This window comes from Neolamprologus multifasciatus, chromosome 15 (genome assembly GCF_963576455.1).
Source record: "Neolamprologus multifasciatus chromosome 15, fNeoMul1.2, whole genome shotgun sequence".
NCBI classification, from domain to species: Eukaryota; Metazoa; Chordata; class Actinopteri; order Cichliformes; family Cichlidae; genus Neolamprologus; species Neolamprologus multifasciatus.
Genome location: NC_140453.1, coordinates 1,280,001 through 1,307,850, shown reverse-complemented (window position 1 = coordinate 1,307,850; position 27,850 = coordinate 1,280,001). Strand labels below are relative to the sequence as shown.

General features: G+C 41.8%; 2 long non-coding RNA genes across 2 annotated transcripts; one reads left to right on the top strand and one right to left on the bottom strand.

Annotated features, from left to right (window-relative positions):
• Positions 1-25,751, top strand: LOC146501265 (uncharacterized). Its single transcript, XR_014869352.1, has 2 exons — positions 1-5,886; positions 7,232-25,751. It is a non-coding gene; the product is annotated as an uncharacterized LOC146501265 (long non-coding RNA).
• LOC146501266 (uncharacterized) lies at positions 6,411-7,160 on the bottom strand. The gene is made up of 2 exons (XR_014869351.1): positions 6,826-7,160; positions 6,411-6,775 (listed from the first exon to the last, which is right to left on the bottom strand). It is a non-coding gene; the product is annotated as an uncharacterized LOC146501266 (long non-coding RNA).
• Positions 25,752-27,850: the final 2,099 nt, after the last annotated feature.

The following is a 27,850-nucleotide window of genomic DNA, read 5'->3' as shown; positions in this document are numbered from 1 at the left end:
CCGGGGGTAGGGTTGCCAACCGTCCCTTAAAAAACGGAATCGTCCCGTATTTAGAAACAAAAGTACACGTCCCGTATTGAGCTAATAAGGGACGCACTTTGTCCCGTAATACAGTGAGAATCAAAAGTAGTCTATAAGTTTTAATGTAATTAACGCTTTGTTTGAAAACATAATTCCCAGCCCCGCCCCTGCTTTGTGACCAATGAGCTGACAGCACACTTATGACAATTCGAGTATGACAATTCAGATTACCGCTCATCTCATTGGTTGAGGAAAGGTCGCTTGCGGAGAAAATACCGGAAGACAACAGATGACCACAACAAAAAGCATGGCCAACAGGGAAACAAACGCCGACACTGCGGTGCAAGTCTCAGACGACAGTACACCTGAAGCTGGGCAAACACTGCGATTTTCAAACTGCACGATTGGCTCGCATGGGTTATAAGTTCGTAGGTCACGATGCAGGTCTCACACTATACCGCCCGATGCTCTGATGCGACCTGAGTCACACTGTGCCTCCATAAAATGAAGGTTATAACAGAAAATCTGTCGCTCGCTCTCCCTCTTTGTCTTTCACTCACACAGACACGCACCACCATCAACTTTGCTAAATTACTAATGACAAACATGATCAGGCAGCTGTGATTGAGCAGCAATGTAAATCCAACTATTTTCACGGTTGTTGTGGTCGTGATAATTTGGTGATGCCACATCGAAAAGGCTCGGATGAGCTTTCCAAAGTTCTACAAGTTGTGCCTCCATCGCTTGAGTCCAGATCACACGCTGCACAGCCGTGCTGCTCCGTCTTTTTCACCGACGTTTACGTGTTTGCGCGTGAGCAGTGTGAGCGGCTGCGGTGACACCCTCACGAGCGATTGATGATCGGGAGCTGGTCGTGAGGTGTTAATCGTTACCCTTCTCGTTACCCCACGTATACTACACGATGCACGATGAAGGCCAAAATCGGGCCGATCACCAAATTGGTCGCACGACTCAAAAATCGGCTCAAAATGGGCCAAAAATCGCACAGTGTGAGCCAGGCATTAGACCAGCAATGTTTGTTCCTCTCAGAGAAAGAAAAAAAGGCTGCAAAAGTGCAGGGAAGAATGGGAAAAGGAAAACACCTGGCTGGAAAAGTGCACGATAACATCTATAAAGCGCACTGCACTGTGTGCCGGCGCACTTTTTCCATAGGTGCTTCTAATGGTGGGCACATGAAGAACATGAGGGGCGTGAAAGCTCGGGGAACCCTTAACCAATTTTTGTCTACCAGGCCACGGCAGAAGCAGATATGGTAAACACTGGTTTGTTTGTTTTTAAACCCTCTGGTTAAGGTTAAAATGGGCATGTGCAGTGAATATCAGCGCTATGTGGCCAGAAGTGTGATAATATAATTTATTTTGTGTAATAAACAACTGCAAGGATAGATGATTACAACAAATAGATGAGTAATACATAAAAGTAATACATAGATGAATAATGATGATGAGTTATGACGCGTAATCATGGGAACAAGTGGGTTTACAAACGGGAGCAAAAGCTGAAATAATGCCTCTGCTGAAGCCAATTGCACTAAATGCACTAAATGTGCACTGTTACAAGAATATTTTTCTTTCTATTGTTTTCTATTAATTTATATAATTTTAAGTTAAGCAGGACAGAGTTCTTTTAAAGAAAGATTTACTTTTATTATCAAAAGTTAAGCATGACAGGCTTCTGTTTAAGAAAGAGACCTGTTTTATTGTGTTAATGTTGTCATTTTGAGCTAAAAATAAATGGCTAAATGATTTTTGTTTCCCATGTGTTGATATCACAAAGAATACGCATCTACTTAAATCAAATTCAAGTCAAATGGTTAAAAAAAATAATTTCACACACAAAAAAAGAGCTAAAAAATTCACCACACTGGGAAGGGTGAAGACAACTGGGTCGCCCGGCCCTGGCCACGAGGTGTCCCTTATTTATTTTTCAGGGAGTTGGCAACCCTAGCCGGGGGCTAGGCTAACTAGAGCCGTGAGAACACCGGACTCCCGCAAATCGTTTTCAAACCCACCGCCGTCTCTCGCTACTCAGGTTAAACATGATATATAAGTCACTTAGATAACTTAAAAATGTTATTGTTTGGCTTTTTTTAGTATTTTATTTGTTCCTGAGTAAATCGGTTTGGCTGAGATTAAAGTTATAGTTTTTACACAGCTGAATAAACATCAAGCAGACAGCTGATTATCAGAAGTGTGAGATGCTCCAGAATTTACTCCGGTGTCCTGTTATATTTTAGATAGCAAGGAGTTTATTAAACTTCACCGAAACAATCTGCAAATTTCATTAAAATTTAATAAACTATCATCTTGTCTTTATTTTTAGTTAGCACAGACCTTAAACACTTAAAGCTGTAAGCTAATGATAGTTATATAAGAGCAGATGCTGCTGGTGCAATAAACTGTACGTTTTACGTCCAATGGATGATGATCTGATTAGTCGACTAATCACAAAAATAATCGGTGACTAGTCGACTATCAAAATAATCGTTTGTGGCAGCTCTAATATAGACTGGAGCAGATTTGTGATTTTTGCTGATCTATCAGATTTCATTGCTATGCTATCACAGACTGGATTAACTTGACCTCACACGTTCGTGCAGCTGTGAACACTAAAACAACCACACTGGTGTGAACGTGATCAGACCTCAATCCGAAGCAGCTTCCTGATGTCTGTTTGAGTTAAAGAACTTTGCGTAGCCACGTATGCTTTTCGTTCAGGATGCAGTAAGGTCCTAGACGTGCAGAGCTCTGCACAGGCTAGCATCTAAACAAATGCAACACCTTCCTCCTGCATTTGCTTTTGTTGCTCAGACACATCTGGCCATTTCCACCTGGTTTGGAGTGACGCGAATGCTTCGCTTGGCCAAACAACGGGGAGATGCTAACTTTACAAACTCATCGACTCATTGGGAACAGAATAAACGAAGCTGAGGTCTGAAAAAGGCCCAAGAAAAGGTTAAAATGATGGAAATGTCACTGAGAAGCAAAGTGAAATGTTAATGTAAAGAACAGACGTTGATCAGCCTGATGAGGATGTAAGTACGTAAACAGCAGTTTTAAGCTTCCTTTTTAGGGGAACAATTACTGTCTGCACATTTTTGTGTCATTGCATTTCATAAATGTTGACATATTTAAAAATTAGGGATACAAAGATAAGTGGAATTGTCATCAGGACACGTCAGGCACCATTTATCTCTGAAATAAAATAAAAAATCTTTCATCCTTTTGTTGCTCTGGAGACCAAATGTTTTGGGTTCAGTCCACCATGGTCAATCACTGCCATCCCACAAAAACAAATTGCAGTTTTTTAAGAAGCTTTTCTTCTACACAGTTTGCTTGTTTACCTACAGCAGCACATCCTCTCCAGGACACTCGAGCAATTGTGAAAGCGGTCGTTAAGTGTGACCATTAAACGGTGAATAGGAGCAACTCCCACACTCCCGTTTCAGCAAGCCGGGCAGCAAATGTATGTTTAAGAGTACGTCAGAGGGTGAGTGCAAACACGCCATTACGAAGGGAGTGGAGCTGTGCTGCAAATGAGGCAGATGAAAGAGAATACCAACCCTCTCCTCAGCACAAATGAGACACACACACCCTTATTTTTAGGAAAATGTGAGGGGAAAGCGACTCATTTACCTTCGTCTCCTCCTCGTTGTTCAAGCTGAGAACAGCAGCTACTTTCTTTCTGGAGGTGGTTTTCTGTGCACGTTCATCAAACACCCCCCAAAAGCTTGTAGAACAGTGTGGGCTTGTGCAGTGATTCAACGTGTTCAATTCAGGGCTATTGAATATCTTACAAAGCAGCGCTGTTTGTCAAAATGACTCGCAAGTTTTATGCCGTGTACAAATTTCTCAATCGATTATGAGATGCAGACGTTTCCTGGTTGAATGCTCCGCTCTACATGCAGCTGGCAAACAGAATGGATGCCAGGAAGGAGACTAAATAAGCACCCCGTTTAACGCGCCTCTGACCACGTTCGCCACATTCATCATTATCATCCGTTTTTACCTCGGAGCGAGTATTTTGCACAAGATGCAGAATGTTTGGACGAGCCACGAGCCCCAAAGTGCATCAGCAAAGCCGCCGTGTTTGTTTTCCCAGCAGAGAATGCAGCCGAGCGTAGTGACACTAAACCTGGTTGACTTTAAGAACAAATGGCGGGGAGGGGGGGCGCGTACACGCAGCCAAGGTCCTTTCTGCCCCTGTGGCTGCTCGCTGATCGCGGATGATAAATGGCTGAACATGGCCGAACCCTCATTTGGCTCTCACTGCATCAGGTGATAAAAGCGGAGCCCTTGTCAGGGATGGAGTGTGCTCTGCTCTGCAAGGACGAGGCCTTACACCCACGGAGACGCTGGAGGAGAATGGACTTAATATTCACTGCAGGCAGGCAGCCACGTTTGGAGAGCTGCAGTGGAAATGTAAGAGATGTGTCAGGACACAACTGCACAGCCGAGTTTAGCAGTAAGTATGCACAGCAGTCATGCATGAGGTTGTAACTGCAGCAGCTATTTATAGCAGCTCGTGATGAACCTCTCAGAGCAATGTTAACCTGGGTGTCAAAGCTGCTTATCAGCGGCTCATAGAAGCTTGAAATGAAAATGACTAAAGGAGAAGAGCGAAAATACATCCTTTAAGGCGGCCTGACTCGTTATGGATTAAACATGGGCACAGCTAGATTTATAGCCGCTGCGGCCACGTGAGGGGGGAAGCCGCTCGGCGGCGACTGCGGCACATTTTTGGACCATTAATTATCTTAGCCGGCCTTACCAGGCTAATCACTTATCAAACATCCTCGGGTAATTTGAATCCATTCCCACAAAGAGAAAAGGAGAAATCTTTTTTAATTAAAGGAAGCTAGCAAACAAAGTTAAAGCCAAAGCTAATTATATTCAATCAGCATGCAATCATAATGTTGCGTGTCTCAATTACAGGATTTCAGTGTCCTCATCATTGTAATCACATGCAGCTTATGTAGATTTGAGCAGCCAGCCTACTCTGTTTAAAAATGCCCACCCAGCTTCCTATTATAGCTGCTGCCTTTGGGATAATTGATTTGGTTTAATATAATAGAAGACAGTGAACAGGAAAGTCTCAAAGGAAATAGGACTGTCATGTGCCTTCCATTCTAATATAACACGTCGTAGCCTCACCTCATTCTGCTGATCTCCCAAACTAATGAAGTTGTATTTGCATACAGACTGACACCACGCAGCGACACACTTTCCTACACTGCCTTACATATTCCCAATGATTGTTTCTTCTTCTTCAACATATCTATTTTTGTGTATGTCATATTAAAAAAAATTCATTTGCTGTGCTGGTGAGCAAATACAAAAGGAACAAAGAAGTCTTGGTTTCAGACGATGACAAATGCTGTTTTTGCTTTTTCCAGCAGCAGAAATGTCAGCATCGCCACAAAAAACATAAACGTGACACAGATGCAGTGTTAGGTGATGTGCATCATTCACATTTGCTGTTTGTGCTCTTCGTACTCCGTCTCGTATTTAAGATTTATTTTAGAAGCAAAAAGAAAGAAAAAGGACAAATCATGGAGAGTCTAAAAGCTCTGTTAGCGTTCATGCTGCAGCTGGATGTCGATTTATAAACAAACAAAAAGACAACATTTCTTTGATATGTGACTGCATGCTTGGTAAAATGTAAACAGTCCAGAGAGCAGTTTTAGGTGTGGCATAATTAAGGTGTTGCCTTAAATGCTGACATAGTGGGTGTGGAAAATTAGCCTGTTGCATGCTAACTATTTGCTAATTAGAGCATAAACCAACAACTGGTGGTAAAAGAATTTGATGGGGATGCAGATGAATCGTATCCAGTATGAAATTTGTACCATGGTCAAGGCTCGCAAAATTTCAAAATCTCTGGTAGCCCTTCAGGCAGGCATTCTTCCGTTTTTGGTAGCCCAAAATAAATTTAAGTAGCCCGAATAAAAAAGAGAGCAATTTTTTTATGTTTTGTTTCCTTTACAATATTATACATTAAAGTATAATATTGTAATGGAAACAAAAATTAATCAAAAAAATTGTTAAAATACAAATCACAACAACTGTATAAAAATTACAATCATCAACTCAAATACTTGGTTCTAATTGAACAGAAATTTCTACGAACATGTAAGAACTGTGTAGGACATGAATCAGTCTGTGTCAGATCCTGAATCTGAAATTTCCACTGAAGTCACGGGTAAGAGGCAAGTGGAGCCAAGATCGAGGACATTTGCTTTTTGAAGTTTGCAAAGACTGCTAAATTGTGCCAGTGGTAGTTCACTCTTTGCAACATAGTAGCTGCTCTAAACTGATTTTTCAGGAGTTCTTGTTGTGCTTGGTTTATTTTTAGTATGTTTTTTGCAATTGCTGTTTGTTCTGGGAAAGATACTGCAGACTGGGCAATAATGCATTTCTTGCATTTCTCATGGGTTCTGATGGGGTCTTTCTTAAAATGACTGGTCCCAGTAACAAAGGCGCTTGTCGACTCAGAAATCAAATGAAACTCACAACACACCTGGCAGAACATCATGTTATTTAGCTCGTCATGTTCCAGCCACAGAAATTCTTTTGTCCATGAAACCAAAAAAGCTGCGCTTTCTTTTTGCCTTATAGTCTGATTTGTCATAACTTTTCCGTTTTGTGATCGGCTTTTCTTTGGCTGTCCCTTCTTCACCCTGACCTGTCTTATTTGGCTCAGCAGAACTAAAATACCAGCGTAAATCCTGCTGCTTTTACACACGTATTCACATAACGCTCAGCGATTCTTTGCGCACTCAACCTCTCACATGTTTAAGCTGCGAGAGATTTCACTTGTCGCGTTTGAATAGTAAGCTAATGAGTGATAAGATGATGTCAGAGGAATTGGTGCGCAAATGATCGTCACTCACCAATCAGTGCTGCTGCTCTCTATACACCGTTCGCGCGATTGCAAAATGAAAGTGAAAGCAAAAAACAAGCGCAAATTCAAACGCAATTTCAATATGTCACATATTGGCAGTGGCTCATTGATGCCAATGACATAATTACTCAGCTACATTGGCGAAAGAATGCAAAAGCATAGACATATATTTTCCTTCCTATGATAGCCCAACGGGCAGGGCTGAGTTAGATTTTGGTTAGTGAGCTGAGTTAGATTTTGGTAGCCCGACTGGAAAAATCTTTTTTTTTTCCCATGATTTTGCGAGCCCTGATGGTCTTTCATTGGAGCAACCACCCACTGGTTGAGCACTCAACACACTCAACCAACCAAACAACCTGTAGATGACGACCTTTGATCGTAAGGATACTGCGAGGCAACCAATAGCAGTCCGACCTGGACTGGCTGCAGTCACTCTCAGACAGATTGGGGAAGTTTTGCAAACATTTATTTTGCAAATAACTGTTCTCATGAAAGCAGAGAGCCTGCTAACACAGCTACAGTCAGACACGTGTCTGCAGCGGGAGACTCAGCAGGCTGCCACCTGTATGCAGGTTATATTCATATATTACAGCAAGGCTGCTCAGCGTCTTGGTCATTTTACATTTAGCTCCCTGTTCTGTCCTGTTTGTGGCAGATTTGCAACAGATGGCAACAAGTTTGCAGTTTTTCACGACTTATCACAAGTAATCGCTGCATTATCACAAACAGGTCGCTCTTCACTGCCAGCTTGACTCCATAGAAGTAATGATCCAAATATCAATAGTATTGATACCATTGCTGATTTTGGCATCTGATTGACACTAGCTTGATGGATCGATACTATCGTTCCTCTGAGTTCAGTATACAACCTACGGTTCGGAGCCGCGGACCTTCAGTAACAGTAATAAATCACAGCAATAGTACATTCATGTAGTTGTAAACAGCATGATAATATATTAAGTAATCCAAAGTATTCAGAATACGTTACTCTCATTGAGTAACGTAACGGAATACGTTACAGAATACATTTTGGGGCATGTAATCTGTAATCTGTAATGGAATACATTTTAAAAGTAACCTTCCCAACACTGACTATAGGAAACCTAAAAGCAGCTGTTATGTTTACGTCATGAATATGATGAGACGTGATTAATCGAATCATTTCTTTAAGCTTCAGGTTTTCTGGCGATTATTCGTGTCAACAATAATGTTAATATGTCAATGCTGTAATTTAACTCCTGTCACTCCGCTGCTGCATGCCAAATATTAGCCATCTGCTGTGTCACTGTGTGGGGGTATAAATCGACCCTATCTGTACACTAAGGAGCTGATTATGAATGATGTCTAATAGGCAGTCTGCTGAAGCTTTCACGAGTTAGAATTTCCATAACTCATTATCCTGCTGGTTTAATAACTGTAATCATATTAATCCTCGGAGTTCGGCTGCGCATAAATCAAACGTATTCATATTTAAAGGATGTATGATTTCTGTTAACAGGTGTTTATTATTTTCTGATGGATGGGCTCATGTTGGCCATTTGTCGTCTGTCAGGTCTGCTCGATGATGGAGAAGGAAAACTGAGTCCCAGATAAAATGCATGCAAGCGTCAGCTTAAATATATGACGAGGCTTTAAATACAAATCGTGTTGTTCAGAAACCTGCATGTACATGTTTAATACAGTGAATTGTTCACAAATAGCCAGTTCCAGACACCAGTGTTCCTGTCATGGGCTGGGTCATGTGACCCAGTGTTTGAGTTTTATGTGTTTTTGTATCCATTTTTGATCGAGTTAATGTCTTAGTTGTTTCTGTCACCTCACCCTGTAATCAGTCTCCCTGATTCGTGCGTCTACCTGTCATGTTTCATGTCTGTGTGGTTATGTTAAGGTCATGTCATGATTTATCTTCATGTCTCTGGGTTTCCTGTTTTATTTTGAAAAAGTCTGGTGTTCTTTGTTCACTGCATTCAGGTTTACTCTCCCCTGTAATTATGTTTCATTCTAGTCAGCTGTGTCCTCGTGTGTCTCCACTTCCCCTGATCACCTCATGTGTGTATTTAGTCCTCAGTTCAGTCGCTGTGTCCCATTTCAGGGTCTGCACGCTTGAAGTACGCGCACTACGCGTACTACGTACGCTGCGTACTATAAGTACGAGAAGTGCGGAAGTGAGAGGCTTGTGAAATGGGACGGTCCAGCCTTCGTCGTGCTGTTCAGGTTGCCTAGCAACCATGATACTAACCGCGAGAAACGTCTCATACAGCTTTGTTTGACAGAAATGAAGGAGAAAAATGTTTTGTTGGTCGTTCATTTTTGTTCTGACATCACTTTGATTAGTTGAGTATCTGAGGCTGAGACCACAGGACTGTAAAACATGATTCAAGGGCTTCATTTCTGTACTGAACAGTCATTTAAGATTAGCTAGTAAATAATAATTAGTTAATGTTGGTCATGAGACTAAAATCATCTCACTGTGGTAATGTAAATATAATATGGCCAATATTATAGTATTGTCAGATTATTATGATATTTATATATATATATATAGATATGTATGTAAAGGCTTTAAAACCAAGTTAATGCTGAAAGTACAAACATCACTAATGTCACATAACTTTGCCGACATGTGGCCAACAGCAATGTTTTAATGTTCTTCGTTATTAAACATTCGCACATAAATAAGTGACGTCATATTCAGTACTTACTTTTGACAGTTCACTCTTCGGCCGCTCCCTTCTGCCGTATTTTGCGGCAAAATTATCCACACCCACCGCCGCGCTATGAATTGTGGGATATATGGGACCACGAAGCGTGCACCGGACCACGCTTGATATTTGGGGAAATCGACGGCGCATTTGGAGTATGCATTTGAAGTACACTTCGAATTGGGACAGCCGTCGTCGCGTGGCGGTGACGTAACCGCACTTAAAATGCGTACTTCAAGCGTGCAGACCCTGAATTGGGACACAGCGAATGTCGCGTCGTCTGTGTTCTCATCTCCATGTTTTCACGGTCAGTCTTTGCAGTGATCATCATCGTCTCTGAGTCTTCTTAGTTTTCCCACTTTAGTTATTCTAGTTTAGTCACCTATCCCTGCTTTGTTTGTTCACTTTGTCTTCAGCCATAATAAAGGCTTTCTGTTAAGTTCACTCCCGTCTGCTCACTTGTGTACCTGGGTCCATCACACACACCACCGCACGGCCTGTCTCCACAGACCGTCACAGTTCCCAGTTCAGTTTTGTAAAATATTAGTAATCTTAAAATGGTTTGTGTGACCAAATAACCATCGTCCAGTAAATAACTGAGAGAGTTTAATGTTTCTGAGTTTAAATACAAAGAGTTAAACAGGTTACTTGTGTATATAACAGGCAGTAGCCGGTGCTGGAAACACAATAACACAGCAAACGTGTTCAAATGTTACACAAACACAGCTTGGAAATTAGTTATTTATCATAATTAAGCAAAATTACTGGTGCAAACTTGAAGACAAGTCCAGAGGAAGTGTTGCCAGACTGCATTTGAGGAAGAACAGCTAACTACTGTAAAGCCTAAAGTCCCACGACGCCCTAGCAGAGCGAATCATGAATTAATAACTATTATCCCAAATCTGCTGACGGTTGTTGCCAAAAAACACTTTATTACTTTTTGTTATGATCACAGTAAAAATCTGTCACTGTGTAACAACTACTGCAAACTTACTGGTGCCATCAAAGCGCTGCGTAGCTGCTCAGCTCACCTGGCTGAGCAGGTGGAGGGTCGAACATTTAAGGTGTAGAAAATGTGTAAGTTCAGCCTTAACATCAGTGACGCAGCTCATTCAGCCCATCACCAGGTCCGTACAGTATCTGGACTCTGATGTGAAGCCGTGCTGTTTTATTAGTTTATCATTATTTGCAGAAATATTCAAGGCCTCCCCTGACAGACGTCATCTCGATAGAAGAATACGCTTTTCCAAAACTGCTGATTGCCTGCAGGATGTGGCGTCCATGTTTCCCAAAACAAATTTCCAGGTATGATTAATTTGACCACAGATGTTTTCCACTTTGTCCGTTTTAAAAGAGCTTTGGCCTGAGAAGCGTCTGAGTCATGTTCACATTTGGCAACGTCTTGACATGATGCAGTCAACTGTGCTGGTAGACGCTGATTATTTGAGCCCAAGCAGTGATTTCCATGATAGAACCATGTGTGTTTTTAATGCCGTGTCTCCTGAGAGCCTGAAGATCACGAGCATCCTTTACACTTTGAGATTTTCAGCATCTTTTGATGATATTTGTAGATGAGAAAGTCCAAGTATTCATTATTCTGAAGCTGTTGCACAGTTTGTAGACGCAGTTTGTTGCAGAGTGGTGAATATGCACATCTTTACTCTGCTCGTCAGAGATGCTCTTTTCTGTCCCGGTCATGTGACCTCCTGTCAGTTCACTTAATCAGCTGCAAAATTTTCCTCCAGCTGTTTCTTTTTAGGACCGCGTACTTTTCCAGCCTTTGTTGTCTCCCAGCTTTTCTTTTTTTTAGATGTGTTGCATTAAACTTAAATGCAAACTGAGATATTTTTCACAAACTAGTAAAATGACTCAGTTTAAACATCTGATGAGTTCTCCGTGTTTCATTGTGAATAAAATATGTGAGTCATTGCATCCGGCTTGTATTTACACTTTACTCAGTGGAAAAATCTTCCTTTATGATTTCTTTTCATATCTTCATGTAACTACAAAACCAAAGCACTGAATAGATAATAACTGCAGCTATTGGGCTTCTCAGTGTACGAGGAGTCGGACGCTGAAAGAGGTGAGAAGAAGTACGATGATGAGAAGCTTGTCCAGGTCAGAGTGGTGTTAATCCAGAAGGTCCGCAGAGCTTTGTCATCATCACATTTAATATGATAATCCTGTTTATTCTCTGGGGGACGTACTTGGATTTTTCTGTACATTCCCAAGATTCATTATGAATATGCATTTACTCACATGATTCCCAGATTATGATATTTACCAAATTAGTAACGAATGCACAAATGTCACTTTTAGCTCCATTAACATTTAGTTTTCATCACAAAGAGCAATAAGGAGACGAATGAGGACACCAACCCTTCACTTTGTCGTTTCCTATCAGCTTTGAGTTAAAAGTAGGTTTCATTCCTCGTCTGAACTACAGCGTGTCATCTCTTAGGGCTCTTATGTGTCTTTACAACAGTAAACTCACACGGTGTAGCTACATTGTGGTTAATTAAAACCAGTCCTCTAGCTCCTGATTGCACCCTGCAGACATACTATGTCCTTAATTGATATATCTGCTATAGAAATAGGACACAGACACTGGGATTTCTCCAGCACCGCGTAGTTGCAGCACAATTGGTTGCAAATTAATTAGTGAGAGGCTAAATTTAACTTATAAATGTTGGTCAAAAGTTAATACGAGTTCTTTCAGTGAACTGATGAGACTCTGGCTTTGGGTCAGAGCGTTTTCTTTTCGTTTACACTGATCAGACACAATATTAAACCCGCACAGCTGAAGCGATTAACATTGATCATCTCGTTATAATGCAATGCTTTTCTGGGAAACCTCGAGTATTCATGTTGATGTCAGTTTGGATGGGCCAGGCAGCTAAGCACTGCTGCAGCCCAGCACAGCATCTTGGCAACAACACTCGGATACTGTGGCTTTTTCAGCACAACAGAAGGCAACAGTGGAACATCCAGAAAGTTGAGTCTATTCAGCTGAACGCTGTGATCAAAGGGAGAAACTACACAAGACAACACACTAACTACACAAGACAACACACTAACTACACAAGACAACACACTAACTACACACTCCAAACACACTAAACGTCACAAATCTCTCACATCTCAAAACTCTCGCTGTGTTACTCCGGAACAAATAAAACATAGAAAAAAGGCAAACAATTAAATTTTTAAGTTATCCGAGTGACTTATATATCATGTTTAACCTGAGTAGCGAAAGAGCGGGGGTCTGAAAACGACGAAACCGGGAGTCCGCTGCTCTCGCCGGCTGGAGTGACCATTGAACCCCCGGCTTGCTATCCAGCTGGTGGGTAACAGACGTCTCCGAAAACGTCGGCACACTTTTGCAAATATGCGACGTCTTGAGAAACCGAGCAGATATTTGATGTTTACACAGCTACTTTCTCGCCTTAAAATATGTTAAAAGTTTATTTTGTAATTAAAAAGTAATTTTAAAACTTAGTAGCAGCCGCCATTGTTGGCAGCTGAAATTTGGCTGGGCCACGCTATGAGTTCTGGGATATGGTGGGCCACGAAGGACACACCCGACCCACCCCTCAAATTCGGGGAAATGAAGGCCGCATTTGTCGGCCGTATTTGAAGGAGTCGACGAATTGGGACAGCCTTCGTCGCCTGGCTGTGACGTAATCGGCCTTCAGATGCGGCCTCCGGAGGATGCAGCCGACGTTTTGGGACACAGCTTCTCTCGCTCTCTCACCGTCACTCCTAAAACTTCCGCCTCTTCCTAAACAACTAAATGTCATGTTGCCATATCAATTTTTGATTGGTCGACATTTTTCCACCAACACGAACGAGCTGTTTTTTTTGTTTTTTTACTTTATGTCATAAGCAGAGAGGTCTCGCTGCTGTCCTTAGACAGTAAACGTGACGAAACTATGGAGGAAAAACAGGCGTATATATTGTTCATCATGACTCTGGTTTTACTGGCCCATCAACACAGTTTATAAACTGGTATATGTCACCTTGTTGCTTTGTCATCTTTAAGTGGTCATGTGACTGTCTTACCACGACTACTTTATTCTTCCTCAGTCAAACAGCTGCACTCATGCCATTGTTTCCCCCCTGAGCTCCAGCTGTTGTGCCAAAAAGTGATCGTCGGGCAGAAAGTGATCGCCGCCCGCGGGAGCGGATACCAGATTACTTACAGCTACTTCCTGCAACTGAAGGTGCTGTGAGCTGAACACAGCTACAACCGTCCGTTTGCTGAAAAATAGTAACAGTAACGGTGTTGTAACGATAGAAACAGTAATTAGTTAGATTACTCGTTACTGAAAAAAGTGACGCCGTTATTCCCTCACTGATGACGCATAAAAACAGTCGCTTGTCCATTCATAGTGTGGTTGTTTGAAATATGAGAGAAAGAGAGAACATTACAAAATTAATATAGCCACTACAGTGACCGTCAGAACGAGGAAAAAATATTGCCGCAAACGGTTTATTTTGCAACACCACAAAACATAACATTGATATCGTCATCTGATATATATCATTATGTCGAGCAGCCCTGCACCAAAGAAGCTCTCGGCTCAGAGGCCCCGGATCAGACGACAGGACTCTCAGGGCCTTCTGCCAACATCCCCCAGACACCACAGGACGCCTGCAGAAGTGTGTAAATGCTGTGTTGGTGATGCGGGGGGGTGGGGGGGCTGCACGATACCAGACAAACATTTTGGCTGATGATTTCATAGGATAGAGTTGGCTGATAGAGTCATAGAGGTTGCTTTGGTAATTATATAGACATGATAATTGTTTTTAAACTTCTCTTTTATTCTGAAAATCTAGTGTTAATAATAATCCTTCAACTATTTAAATATTAAGATATTATAAATAAAATATCTGCATTGCTGTGTGCCAGTACAGAAAAAATGTGCCACCTCTAAAAGGTTGTCAGTGAAATATTGAATTTCGAGCGTCTAATGTGTTACATCATAATCTGCATGAGCTGCTTGGACGGAGCGAGCAGTTATTGTCTGCTGCAATGAGAGCGCGTCTCTTAGGATGCTCGGGCATAAATAATGCATCGTGTTGATGCTGTCAGTGTTCTCCGTAGGGTCTCTGTGAGCGAGGTGATGTAGCGACGGCACTCGGGCAGATCAGCAGCAGGAAACAGACGTGACCGACCGCACTGCGTCTCTCTGGTCCTTAGCCATTTTGTAAAACATTGTAATGATGGCGGGGTGCTGCTGAGGACAAAGAAATCCTCGCTCTCGTTTCAGCACGTTCTCACTCCTGCTGCTATCTACCCGTGTCGCTGCCTCTGCTCTGACAAAGAGTGTGTTTCAAACCTGTCTGTCATGATGGATTGGCAGGTGTGTGTGCGTGTGTGTGCGTGTGTGTGTGTGCGTGTGTGTGTGCGTGTTACCTGTGTGAGCAGGGTGATTGGCAGGTTAGTGTCTCGAAGGAGTGACACAGAATTGTCACTCCAGTAGAAGTGCTGGTTGTGTTGCTGTAGTGCAGTTCTGGATGTGAACTCCTCCACACTGTTTGAAGGCTCTGAGCATATGTGTCAAAATATATACTGGGTGCCATGAGGTAAGTCCCATCACTAGTAAATACATTTACTTAATTACTGCTTTGACTCGTTGAATATTTCCATGTTGTGCTTCGTTATTATGTAATTAGCCACACCTCTGAGGAAAATATGGTACTTTTCATGTATTTTATGGATGTAGTTAATATTTACTTTTCATGTGTTTATAATGATGCACAATAATTACTTGTGTTTTTACATTTCATTCTAAAAAGACAAGTAATGGCCACTAGTTATTTTTTTCCTACAGAATGCCCAAATTTAAAATAAATAAGTAATAATAATAACTTTTTTAAGTGGTGAAACTATTTACACTCATGCAAATGATAAAACAGACACTTTGATTATAAAAAAGTAGGTCTTAAAGCTTCTTTTGTCAGATGCCTTTCCTTTACCGCCAAAGGGCTGTGTCTCTGGAATCGAACCAGTGATCTTTTACTTGTATTTAAACCACTACACTTGCACAGGTGTATAAATACAATCAATCTTTATTTAAGGCAAAAGGAATTTGGTTTTGGCCTGACCTATTCTTTATTCATTTCTTAAGCAATGACGTATGAATGTATGAAACCTGCTTCCGGGTCCAAACAACTCTGCGTTTATTAAGGCATCCTTACAGCATCCTGCCATGTGATTGCATTTGTCTTTAACCATCAGGAACCTTCACGCTAACTTTTATAGAGTGGAAAAAAAGTTAGCTTGTTTATGCTATGCTAACATAGCTGTGTCGCTAGCAATCGCGTAGCACATCATTATCTACCAGCTAGTCCAACTTCAGTAACCCTACAAACATCAGTTTTCTGTTTTCATTTATGTTGGAAGTGATAGCAGAGCTGTATGTTTGAATTACTTCATTAATCTCTCAGTCAGAACATGCTATATCATGTTTAGGTGGAAGCTAGCGAGCTAACTTCCTGCTAACTTCCTGCTAACTTCCTGCTAACTTCTAACGCTGTTAAATTTAATAAATCCTGTTTTCATGGATGTTAAACTTAATTGTTACACCTGGTAAAGCAGCAACGCTGATCATTTTATTAAAGGTGAAAGAATTCAGACAGTTTTTAACTCTCAGTGATGCCGCAGTGATCGTTTGACTTTGGGACCTGCAGCAGTTAATCACGTCAGACTTATGAAACAGCAGAGTTTGAGCTTCTTGAGCTGAATGTTGTTAAATTTGTGTTTGTTTAAAATAAATGGTTTCTCGATGAATGAGGATGAAGGTGGTTTACCTGCTGTGCTTTGATTTCACATCCAGAATTCCTGTTCCTTAGTCTGACTTATTTTGAATTAAGAAAATGAGACAAAAAACTTTTGATTTTACTCCCTGCAAGAAAGAAAATTCTTCTGTGCTTTGAGTTTGCATCAGAGGAGGTCAAGGTAAGGGGCAAAGCAGAGTATGCAGTGAATGTGTTTACAGTCTATTTGAAATATGAACAATTAAATCACGAATAACTGAAATCTTTTTTCCCCAGACAGTTATTGACATATGTTATAAATCTATGAAGAAAATCTACAAACAAAAGCTTCCTCTTCATGTAAGAACAGATTAAAGTTCACAGACTGAAGTCCAGTTGGTGAAGTCTATGGAAACTTTTAAATAAATAAATAAATAATCCTTTTAAATAATCTGCAAGTGGATTTGAAAGCGAAATATTTTAATTATTTTTATAGCGTTTATCCTCCTCCTGTAGCTCCAAGGTAACACCGAGGCATTCCCAGTCCAACCAAGAGATGTAATGTCTTCCAGTTTCCAGTTAAACATGCTTAGAAAGCCTCATATAGGAGGTGTCCTGGAGGGATCCTGCTCAGATGCCTGAACCACCTCAACTGGCTCCTTTCAATGTGGAGGATTAGCCGAGCTCCCAAATCAATATAAACTGGACTCTTTTTTTAATCAAATCATACACGTTTGACCATGGATGGGTCAGCTATTCAGAATTTGTTGTTTTACTTGAATCACTTGCAAACAGAGGTATTTGCATAAAGTTGTAATTGTTAACAAATGTACAAACTTTACTTTTAGCTCCATTTACATTTAGTATTCATCACAGAGTGCAACATGCAGCAGTATCAATACTGGTAATATCAGCTGTATATTTACTTTGTGTCAGAGCAATACCAAAATGTTGATATTCTATGTTTCACTTATAATTTTACCCACTTATAGTCAGAAGCACGTGAATCAGCTGTGAATCAGTTCTGCACAGCACCCTGCCGATTGTGAAGGTTACCTGTTTAACAGATAAGTACCTGCTCTATACAACAAACTGCAATCCTCTCAGAATCTCGAGCTGCTTCAGATTAAATATAATAATTATATGAATAAAATCCTTATTTTATCTCCATGTTAGTTCTCTGAACTGAAGGCTGTGTTAGCCTGAACGTGAGCGGCTAAAGTGTTGCTGCAGTGGGTGCTGAGGCTTGTGTCAGTTAGTCACTCAGAGCAGCAGCAGGATCCTTCACGATGGTAGAAATGTACCTGCTAAGTGTTTTAAAGTCCGCCTCCACACGCCTGCTTAATCTACTGAAATTACTGAGCTCGCCTGCAGATGATTTGAAGCAGGAACAAAGTGGGCTATGTATGTTTCGTGCAGCTGTATGTATAAAAAGAACACGCGGTACAATTGATTCTATGTTTACGTTGCTGTTTTCTTTCACCATATATAACGCGAGCCAGCGGCAGCGGGAAGTGTTCAGATTACTTAAAGGAACCTTTTATGTCTTCTCAATGGTTTCACTATGACACAAGGTTACAGTAAAGGAGGCTTTGATTGGTACATACAAGTCAGTGTTTCGCTCTTCTTGTTGCTCCACTGTCATCACTCTCCTGATACTTTAGTTTTACTCTTAAACGCTTCATAAGGTAGAAAAAATTTTAATTACTGCTTACGAGGCGCCGTCATGAAGTCTTCTACACTTAAATATGGTCGATCTAACCTTAGGTCACCTTGTTGTGAACTATTCTTGCATTGAGCCGTGTATTCGTGGAACTTGCTCTACTACAAATAAACACAAACCAATGCAGTATTTCCAACGTCTACGTTTTTATATTGTGAAAAGAAAAAAGCCATAACAGGAAGCAAAACGTTGAAGTCCTCCATCAACCGAGAGACGTTAAACACTCGTTGTGATCGTGCACAGTAGTAATCCAGTGCTCTGATTACAGGTGTAAGCAGGTAATCTTTAAATCATTACGGTTTTATTTTGAAAATAATCCCTTCATCTTAAACCATCGGTGTGACAATGCCGAGTACCTGCTCTCTGCTATCTGTCACTCTCTGCTGATTGGCAGGTGGCGTTCTGGAGGTGAGCCGTGAAGCTGTCACCTCAGCAGGCGCCCGGGGGCCTGGCTGTGCTGATATGATTTATGTAGGCGCTGATTGTGTCACTTGCTCTGCAAATTGATTGTGTCACTCTTTCCCTGTAAACCGGGGCCCTGCAGAGGCTCTCTGAGAAAAATAAAATAAAAATGAGGCATTTTAAGAGGAAGATGGGGTAAAAGGTCTCCTGCAAAACTCTAAATTTTTTAGAAAGTGTCAAAGACCCTGCTGGTACTTCTGAGTGTAAAATTTATCTCTGAGCATGTAGGTCAGCAAATCCTTGAGCATTGCAAAGTGACTGGGCGGCTTCAAAGGAAGTGAAAGAGGCAGTTCTGTAACAGCACAGTTCATCACACGGCTCAGCCTCATTCGTTTCTAAGACACTCGTACTCCACATCAGCCGCTGCAATTAACCCTTTAAAGCCGGTCAGAGCAGCACGCTCTGTTTTGCGTAACTATTTTTAAATCCCGGTAGCTCTGCAACCACGTGAGCTAGCGCAATAATTTTTTTTGCATATGAAACCGGAGGAGTTGTACTTACATCTTATGCCATCAGCTTGTCCTCGGTCACAGTTTCCTTCCACATATAGCTTTGCAAAAACTGCATAAAAAGCACTTGCAGCAACAAAAACATAATATTCCAGAAACAGGCTTTGCCGATCCGATCAGCTGTTTGTAACACTTCCTACGTTGGAATAGACGTCAGCGCGAACTATTGCATGTCCGCCATGACCTGCCCGAAATGTAGTTTGTTTTTTTTTACCATATAGCCTCATGAGCCTATACTGGTGTTTTTAAAAGTTATCTTTGACTTTATGACTTTCTGTGTGGTTTCTGGGATGCTTAGGACTCATATTACACTGCTGGAAATAGTTTATTTTGATGCATATGCTGCTTTTTTGCAAATTTGCATTATAATATTTATTTTCGTTTTTCCTGCAGTATATAAAAATTGGTGTATTTCAAAAATAAAACTATGAAGACACTCAAAATAAATTTCCTGTGGTGGGAAACTATTTTGTGCAACTTTTTTGTATTTACAGTTTTGAGGGATAAGCCTCTTAAATTTCTCTAACTAGAAATATATGTTAAAAAAACAAACACGATTTACAATTTTTTGTAGTTTATTGCACTTTTTTGCAATTTATGTAATTATTATGCACTTAATGCAGACATATTATTAAAATCTAGGCTGTAATGGTTGTATTGATGTATAGCAACTTGAAATGCTCCCAAAAATGGCTCCACAGCATGTAAACATATAATATAAGCTCTGGCGGACTTGGTTCTATGGTAGGTCTTAAAGGGTTAAGTGGAGAGAATTTAGATGAGTGCTTCGCTGGCCCTCGTTTCACCCAGAGGACATCAGCAACAAGAACAGGAGAACATCTGAAGGAACGCAAAGGTACCGACGCGCTGAGATAAACGGCAGATTGAAAAGGATGAGGCGAGTCTGCGCAGTTACTTCACCTCGACTCTACAGACAGGATGAGTGTTCAGGTGCGTGTGTGGCTAAAGGCAACAGTGTTCTCACAACCCAAACAAAACAAAGTGTTTACAACATCCTTGTTTTAGAGAGTAGCCATGTTGAAAATTGTCTTTTTGCCTTAAAGGAATTCTCCGTCTTAATCCTCGTATCTCCTCCAAACCCAGTATATGGGATCACTGTGGACATCAGATTTCCTCACACAGGCATTTCCCAGAGTTCTTATGTGTGGCTGAGTTAAGCTGCAGTGCTTTGAGCCTCAAATGTGGCTGATTTTATAGCAGGGATGTCGCTGCCGCAGCACAGGGACAGGACGCTGCGCCCGAGGCGGGAAAGTAATGGCTGTAGATGTTTTTTGGCTTAGTACAAAAAAGAGTGTAAAGCATCTTTAGTCGGTATCAGTGAGAGGAACTGGATCGAGAGTGAAAACCACATTCAGTAGCTGACAAACCCACGTGTGGATCACACCAGAACACTTAGTACAGCTCCCAGTTTAACCGTGTAAGCAACAAAATGTTCCTTCTTCCTGAGAGAGTTCATACAAAGAGCTTTCGTTTTAAAAGCTTTGCTATGATCACAATTTTTTGCTCATTGCTCGAGAGACAAACTTCCACATTAAATCTCATTTTCTGTGCTCGTTACAAAGGAACGCATCACTGAAGGTGTTGACTTTGATGTTGCTTCTTATATTTACTCGTTTTACTGAAAGAGGAAAAACCGCTCGCTGTGATTGGCAGTCGTGAGGGTTTGCTTCGGTAACTGGTATCCTGAAATGTAACACATTTGACACTGTTCATCATATATGACAGATGTAGCAAACAGTGACCATCAAAGTCTGTCGTCTCTGTGACAGAAAAGTACATTTTCTTGCTTCTTGTATGTCCTGCTGTTGTCACCAGGTGTGCTCTTGCAGCATCATGGAGATGCTTACCATGGAAACGAGTCTGGCCTGTCTACAGTAGCAGTTGCTGCTCCATCACAACACTGGGAACATCTACTCTCAGCTGCCAGTCTGACAACCAGACCGGACAGAGCCATTTGCATTTAGAGTCAATTTGTGGAGCAAACCTAAAAAAGAGAAATGAATGCATAATGTTGGTTTTGTTATTCACATTATCATATTACAGCAAATGAGGTTAGTGCAGGCAGCAGGTTATAGCTGCCATCATTTAAATATGAATTGAGGCTGATGTTTTTAAGAGCGATATTTTCCATTTCTAAGCAGCGAGAAAATGCAACAAATTGTTGATTTGACTCCAAGCTGAGTCAGGAAAGACGTTAATGAGAGAGCTCCGTGTATGCAGCCTCGAGGTGGAGGCCACCCAACGCAGGAATAATACCAGAGTCAAGCTTCAGGTATGATAGCCTTTAAAGTTTCATTTTTCTGTTGAAATAAATTAGACGACAGCTGCTGTGAAAACGCTCACTTGCTGTAGGAAAAACACACGAAATACCAACTTTAAAACAGCTCTTTTAGCTCGTTGTCTTGGTTTGTTTCTCTCAAACACAGTTTGCAGGAAGCTGCTGTGGTCCGAGCCGATGGCCCCGGTAACCTGTTCACTCACCAACTCCTGACAGCTAGCAGGGAGTAGTTGATGTTTTTCACGCTAACAGGCAATCATTGCAATCTGCAGCAGCGTGTACCCTCAGGATAAATAGAGGCTTTTATCACGTGACCAGTTGCACCATGTGGCAGCCAGCAACCACTCGTAAAATGGTCCGTTTTCCCCAGTAACCAGTGGCTGTGACAGTGGTCGATGACCAGTCTCTAGGCTTGCGTGAGTGGGAACACGTCAGCATGGATGAGTAAATAGACGGCAACAGGTTGATCTGCATAACAACTTCAACAGTAAGTTCATATAATATATAATATATTAATGTGTTTAAGGTTGTTGTGAGTTATCAACATAACAGGTGAACAAACTGATAAAGTCTGATTGTCTGTGTGATCAGATAATTAGGCTACGTTCACACTGCAGGCGAAAGCGCATCAAATCCGATTTTTTTTGACGCTATGCGACTCATATCCGATCATGGTATGACAGTGTGAACGGCACAAATCAGATATTTTCAAATCTGATCTGGGTCACTTTCGTATGTGGTACTGAATCCGATACATATCTGATGTTTCAGAAAGCTGCTGTTTGATGGTCATGTCGCATTAAATCCGTCTTTTACGTCACTGACACAAGACAGACGCCGATTATCAGCTCCAGAGAAGACATCGCGAACGCTTCGTGGACATCCAGTGAAACTGTTGGGAAGACAACGTTGGAGAAACGTGAACATTTTATTTGTTCTGTATAATCTGCAGATTCTGACAGAAATCTGCAACTATCCTTTGAAGCAGCGCTCCTCTAAAACAGCAATAAGGATCATTATTAGGTTATTTACATTATTATGGAAATAACAAAATAACTTAAAGCAAAAATTGGGAAACGTGAAGTCTTTATATTAAGACCATCAGTCAAACATACTGTTGCTCTGGGTCTAAACAGAGCGCGTTGTGTGTGACGTCTTCTTTTGCGCCGCTTTGAGCGTTCACACTAGAGCGCGTTTGCTGTCGCATTTTATTTGTAGTGTGAACGAGCAGACAAAAAAATCTGATTTGATCAAAAAATCAGAATTGAGCATCAAGACCTGCAGAGTGAAGGTAGCCTTAGTCAAAATGTGCGACCCACATGTGGAGGCTTTAATTACCCCACCCGGTCACTTAGAAGCGAACACGCACAGATTGCAATATTAATGCCAGTTTTAGCAACAATAACACAACAAAATAAGGCCTAAGATTTGCTGCATGTAGCGGTGAATACGCTCCGCTGTAAAATCATAACTGTGGTTTATTTTAGCTCTGATGGCCGACAGGTCGCGCTAACTTTGCACTTCTGTGTTTCAGGGGAAACGAGGAGTCGCACTAAACGGCGTTTATTGGGGCCAAACGTGCACGATTCTTATATGACTCGTTATAAATGTTTGTTTTTGAGCATAACCGCAAAGCAGACAGGAAATAGAAGCTGGTGTGCACAGATGAATATGCCAGCCTAATGCAGGGTGATAAGGTCAGCCCGCGAGTCCTCCCAGATGGAAATGCTAATGTGGTTAGAAAAACAGGCGAGTTTCTCTGTCTTAAAAAACAATAACATGTTATATGAAAGCTGCGAGGAGCCTTTGTTCTGTGTTTGTGTGGCCGCTTATTTCCCAGAATTCAACCAGCAAGTGTTAAATAAAATCGAGGGGACTTTTTTATGGCTGTTAGTATAAACAGCATATATATGGTTTAGCAGCACGCAAGCAGATGGCTGCAAAAAGTGGTCATAGGTGCCAGATGGGGCATTGTAGCAACAAACCCACGGAGCTGAGCTGAGCTTTGACCGCTCTGACATCTGTATTCTCAGCTGCGCCGTTTCTTATGTCAGTCTGCAATCAAGGTAATTTGAAACAAAAATTAGAGGCTGTGATGCTGCAAGTAGCTTGATTGCGTTTCATCTCCCTGCGATGAATAAATCTCACAGGTTATGTCAGAATAAGCCCAGAACATTTCAGGCATTGCTTTATTATTATTAAGCTAAGTTAAGGCTGTGGATCATTTCCACAGGTGTGCACTAACCCCCACTCGGACGTACACACACGCTGAAGCTTCCTGCAGAACGAATAATACCTCTGCTTGAGCCGTCGCACTTGTAGTCGTCGTCGAGTCGAGAGCTGATTTTGTCACGTGCACATCCCACACTGCAGACAGCGTATCACGACCTGATCGTCCTCCCACGCCGCGGCACAGACTGTAACTGTCTGGACCGAAGGACCACTGAGTGCGGCTCTGTTGATTCTGTGCTGTCATTTGAAAACATCTCTTTTAGGAATCTCGGTTATTACGTTTGAGCAACAAACAAACAGCTAGATCATTTTAAAGTTATAAATATAACAAATCCCCACAGGCTGATGTTTCAGATGTCCTCGTGTTTTAGTGTAGAGGAAAAGGAGATTACTGCCTCCAGCTGGCATTGCATCGGCATCGAGCTGAATTATTTTAAGAGTTTTAAACCCTGAAAACATTTCCTGCGTCACTCGCTGTATATGTTTTGCTGCTATGGCGTCATCTGTCCATCTGTCAGCATCTCGATGCTTCTCCTATGGATTTTCTCTTCTTATAATCCTTTCCGTCTTTACCAAGTTGGGGAAACTGTAAAGCTCTTAAAATGTAGCGATGATGAGACGGTGGAGCTTTTTTCATGGGCTAAAGAAATGTTGGCAGAAATATCAGAGGGGGGTAAGTTTAGCTTAAAAAAAGGAACCACTGGGACTTGGATTTATTTGGCCGGCCGGCCTGTTTTTAACAACATCAAAGATGAGAGATGTCAAAGACAAACATTACACACATGGATTCATTTAAAGCTACAACATCCTCCTTTTAGATCCGGAAAATTTGACTAAACTGAACAAAGTTTCTGTTGCGTCTGCACTAATATGGAGTTTGGAGATAAAACGGTGCCTGTGCAGCCCACCGGCCCCGGAGGGTCCAGCTCCCCAGCAGGAAATCTGTGTCTCAAAACAGGAGCATTAGTGACATTCTCCACACCTCTGAGCGCGCGAGGAGCTCAAAGGCAGACCTGAGGTCTCTTCAGAAGCGCCGTTGCCTGGTTACATGCAGCAGGGCGCTCACAGAGCAGCCGCACTAAGCGCGGATAGAAAGGTCAGCCGCGAGTCCTGCCAAGTATTTTATCAAATCACACAGCTGATGAGGATTGGAGGAAGAGCACCTGTGTGTGCAGCATGTGTGTTGAGTGTGAGCGCTCGACTTTGAGTCTCCGTGCATTTGATGTGGTCTTCAAAGATGATCCCTTCATGCCGTCAAAGAAAACGATTCATATAGTTGGAATTTGTGAATTTAGCCGAAGCGACAAAGTGAGTAAAAGATGCAGTTATCAGAGCAGCAGCCTCTTTCTTTGTGACCATAAATCCTATTAGTCTGCCAGCGATGTTGCCACAGCAATATGAAGACACCAACAAACACTGGCAGCTTCATCATATGTGACATCATCACTTCTTACTCGTGTATTGTTAGCTAAACACACCCGGAGCGCGTCGTGTCGTCCGTGTACGTTTATGCGATGCAGACGTTCAGCTTTGACTCGTCACACAGACGATGAAGCAACACTGTAGCAGCAGCGTCCTGTCACACAGTGAGTCACGTGAACTTTATCAAATCAACATTTACTACACAGACAAATGTCACAAACAATACAAGAGCGACGCTATGGAGGCATGCAGTGTTTCAATCTGCCTACTTTCTGCTTGCATGTTTTTACGCACACAGCGAGTTTAAGACGGTTTGTGTTGTTTGATTATTGATACAAAACTTCTCTAACTTTCAATAATCTAAAATATTGCACCGTCATGGAGCCGTGTTTGCCACGCCTGGTGTTAAGGTGTTTTTTAGCAAAAGTGGGAGCAAATTAAACATGAAATGTTTAAGTTATATATTTTAACAAATGACTACATGTTACAAAAACACTCAGAGCTCTTTCCGAACTCCACGGATGCTTTCAGCTCACTGCTCTGGTTTCAATTGGACAAGAAGCTTTTAAATGAGGCAGCAGAGGAAACAGAGCCGGCTGCTTTCAGCAGCAAAACACAACTTTTACTTTTTTAATCATCATATTTTTATTTACTTTTTCCTTTATACAAAATAGAGCAAAAAACAAACAAACAAACACAATAAGCAGTCTGAGACATGTAAACGAAAAACTAATACAGTATATATAATTCGGTCATTTACACATTTGTCCTGACAAACTCAACCCTCCATTGGAGCGGGGCTGTCTTTTCTTCAGATCATCAGGTAAGTAATCCGATAGCGGGCACCATATATCCAAAAAAATGCTCTCAGTCTTTCCATTGGTAAAACTCCACAGAGTTATTGTTGGTGGTTTTTCATTGATCCAATTGAAAAGTGTAAATTTTCTTGCCAAAAACAATAATTTACACAGTTGTATATATTTGTTCAGAATTGGCCCAATAAATACTGAGCTGGATCTGTTTGTGTTCTGCTTTTAAATATAAACAACTTTTACTTTGAAAGTATTGTAAACAATTTCACAGTTTGTGTTTTTTCACGTTTCACTGCAGTTAGAGAGTAAATTGCCAGTTTTGAGAACAAGTTGCCATCTTCCATGCAAACACACAATCTGCCAGCAGCCAATCGAAACAAGGTTTTGGGTGCAGCAACGATTTTTGTCACTGGTTGAACGCGGTGTCAGCAATCTCGGGCGATCGTGGCTCAAGAGTTGGGCGTTCGTCTTGTAATCGGAAGGTTGCCGGTTCCCGGCTCCGACAGTCTCCGTCGTTGTGTCCTTGGGCAAGACACTTCTGCCTACTGGTGGTGGTCAGAGGGCCCGGTGGCGCCAGTGTCTGGCAGCCTCGCCTCTGTCAGTGCGCCCCAGAGTGGCTGTGGCTACAATGTAGCTGCCATCACCAGTGTGTGAATGAATGTGTGGATGACTGTGTGTAGTGAAAGCGCTTTGGGGTCCTTAGGACCAAGTAAAGCGCTATACAAACACAGACCATTTACTATTTACCATCTGCAGCGACTTCCTGCCAGCTGGGAGGGAAATACACATTTTTCCCTAGTGTGCAGCTTTCTAAACTAAACTTAAATTAAATTTGAAAATCATAACCCAGTGTGGCAAATAAGCCTTTGTTCATATTCATATTTGAAGACATAGGTCTGCTGGCTCCAAGTATAAAAAATGCTCCTGTCAAAGATTCTGTTGCATAAAGTTACAGGTCAGTTCTTAATGTTAGGAACTTCACAAAGAACAAACTTGATTCATCTGTTTTAACCAAACTGTTTCCAAAAATCAAAGGAAGCTCATCTTCTGTAATAAAAATGATCAGATTTATAGAGCACAGCCCTAACAATCACACATTAGCCTCTGAAATGTGGGAGAGTATCAGCGTGCAATAAGAAGAGTCAAGCATAAGTACTTTTGCAACCCTGGTTAAGCTCAATACTGGACTCTTCTGTAAGCAGATGTGTGTTTTCTTTTAAAATCAGCTGTTCCTCTGTTGCCTGTTCAGACTAAAGTGCAGTAATCACTGAGGCCGTGAATGCAGCACAGCTCTGGAGGCTCCTCAAAGCTTCGATGTGGCCGAAAACAGTCTCACATGGCAGATTTAACCCTCTGCTTTCTAACAGTTTTTATTTATAGTCACATGCAGCGCTAAAAATGTCGCCTGCGACGCACAAAGATCACTTCCATATATAGAGACACATTCATTGGACACTGAATCACTACTGTGCACGTCTGAGACAGCAAGTTGGCTTTAGGAGGCGAGAAATGAGCGAGAGCATGAAGTGTGACATTGAGAAGACATCAGAGAGATGATGTGACTTAGCAGGCAGTCTGCTGCTCGCTGCAATGCTCAGGTGCTGCATGACTCTGCGCCCCCCCCTCCCAAACACACACACTTTTCTATTTCTGTATTACCCCCTGCTTTCATTCGCCCTGCCGGGTACAGCTCACCTGTCTGCGCGGCAGTTTTCGCAATGAATACATTTAGAGAATCCCCTCTTCTGTGGAGCGTGATAGATGAGGACCGACTACATTCATCGATAATGCTTTCTCCTTGACCCACCCTTACCGCGCAGTGTTTATCTATATTTTGCATTTTAATGGGGTTTGAAAGGCCCTGTTTTAGCAGCTGACAAGTAAATGCTCATCCCAACAGAGGAGAGGATGCCCGCACATTTCCATAAACAGCATCCTTCTTCCCACGAGGGAACTCGGTCTCCTACGGAGCCGATAGATCG